Here is a 2,500-nt window from a genome sequence, read left to right as displayed (position 1 = left end):
TTCAGTCAAGGGCCACCCCCGTGCCGATTGGCCTTGGACACGGGGAGGGATGTGTGCAGCAGCTGCCTGCGTCAGAGCGGGGGGACAGCTCTTGCCGGAAACGTGGCCTTTCCTTTTTTGTTTTAAGGAAGCGGTCGGCGCCACTCTCTATACTAACCAGCTAGCTTGTCGGATAAATCTCACTCCCGCTTTGTGGCGACTGTGGCAAGGAAAACTCCCTCAGGGGAAGAAACCTTAAGCGGAACCAGGCATCGGTGAGACGACCATCCGCTTCTGTCGTCCGACAGCTGGGAAGAATTGGTAGAACTCCTGGGCTCCAAGAAGGGATGTGGATATGACCCCACCCGGTGACACCCAGCTCGGTCATCCTCCCCAGGTCCCAGACTTCAGACTGCTTACCCGAATGGTATGCTCGGCCTTACAGTCATAAGTGGAACCCGGAGGGGAAAACTCCGCTAAGCACCAGACTTCCACCCTCAGCCTAGAGGGCTTCATGAAAGGTACTTCCTTGTCTGTTTGTGGGGTGTTCGAACGGTCCGTCACTAGTGATCCATGGCTCTCCCGCCCCAGCACAGCTGCCCACCCGAGGTCCCAGCTTCAGACTGCTCACCTGTATGGTATGCACAGGCTTACAATCATAAGCGAAACCCGGTGGGGGACAACCACACTAAGCGCCTGACTTCTACCCCCGGCCTGGGGGCTTCATGCCCGACACTTCCTCGTTTGCCAGTAGAGCGCTCTAGCAACTCGCCATTGTACGAACCATATCCTAAGGTCTTACTGCCCCGGCTCAGCTACCGGCCCAAGACCCCAAACTTCAAGCCGTTTACCTGAATGGTATGCGCAGGCTTACAGCTATAAGTGGAGCCCGGGGAGCAGCACCGCCAAGCCCTGACTTCCACCCCCATTTCTGAGGGCTTCATGTCAGGAACTTCCTCGTTTGCAAGTAAGAACCAAGTACGATCTCAGCCACTTACCAGTAAGATCGTTGTCTCGGAATAGGCCCAAGGAGTCCGTGAGCTGGAATGACCCGTAGGTATGATACCTTCCTTGGATGTAAGCCGTTCTTAAAGCCCTGTCCGGTGTTGCATCCACCGGCGGGGACATTCTTGGGGAAATTTATCGGGCATCACCGGCGTCGTCTCCATTACCCTGGCCAGATAGCACCGCGATGTCGCCCCCCAGAGCGGTCCACCCACCTCAGTGAGCAAAGTCGCCCCAGACAGCGCACCACCGCACCAACCAACCAAGCAGCTGACTTCCACCACTGTAAAATGGTTTCATTTCAACTGCTTAACCTGCGTGACCATGGAAACGTGATACTCCCATCTCTGCAGATAACGAAGAAGATTGGAGTGATGATACCCGAAAGGACCGTCGCCTCCCGGCCCTATGTCTACTGCCCCCTCCGCCCCTAGTTTGGACCACATCGGACCCTATACTTCAGGCCAGCTTCCCCACAATTCAGCAGGGTTACTCGACCGTAAGCAGGATCCCATGCAGTCCTCACTAAGCACCCGACTTCCCCCCCGCATGTTTCTTGTGTCCAGCGAGGGTTTCACCGGTGCTTCCCAACCCACCTGAGGGGACAGTGTTATATTAGGTTGATAAGGACAAGTTCGGTTGACAATTCGGTGTGACAATCCGGTAGACAACTTCGGTTATGGGACAAGTTGGTAGGGACAATTCGTTTAGAGGAGCTTCGTCCAGCCACCACCAGCAGGCCACACGCCGCCTCAGGGAGGAACCGGCAGGCCGATCCCCCACCCGAGAGCGCACAGCATGAACCAACCGCGGCCACCGGGAACGTCGTCCCCTCGAGCGGGAACTGGGGCCGGACTGAACGGACCGCAAGCAGGGTACGTCGCGTCACGAACAACAACCAGCTAGGAGGGACACGGGGACAAGATCTCAGGAGTCCCAGCCAGAAGTTCCCGCGCGCGCCGCGCCGCTACCTACGTAAGGGCTCGGAGCACCGTCGACCACAGAAAGGCGAGAGCCTCCTGCGCCGCCAGAAACCCCGTCCCCTCGCCCAGTCCGGTGTGTGAGGTACGTCGGGACACGGTCCCATGTCCGCCAACGAGCGGGACAGGGCGAGCCCCATCCACACCCGCCGAACCGACACAGGTGCGCCCGCCGCGCCACCACGCCAGCACCACACTCAGCCAACATCGTAATGAGACAAGTCCGGGGAATACAGTTGAGAAGAGACCGACCCGACCACCGCCGGCCAATCCCCGCATCGCACCAGGGGGGGAACCGACCAGCCGATCCCCCCCCCCGCACAACACGCGGACCCACCAGCCAGACCGAGCAAATCCCCCTCCGAGCGAGAACTGGGGCCGGACTGAACGGACCGCAAGCAGGGTACGTCGCGTCACGAACAACAACCAGCTAGGAGGGATACGGGGACAAGATCTTAGGATTCCCAGCCAGAAGTTCCCGCGCGCGCCGCGCCGCTACCCACGTAAGGGCTCGGAGCCCCGTCGATCACAGAAAG

The sequence above is a fragment of the Doryrhamphus excisus genome, unplaced genomic scaffold (assembly GCF_037039965.1).
Source record: "Doryrhamphus excisus strain RoL-2023G ecotype Guam unplaced genomic scaffold, RoL_Dexc_Guam_v1.1 HiC_scaffold_26, whole genome shotgun sequence".
NCBI lineage: Eukaryota > Metazoa > Chordata > Actinopteri > Syngnathiformes > Syngnathidae > Doryrhamphus > Doryrhamphus excisus.
Note: the sequence above shows the minus strand (reverse complement) of the source record.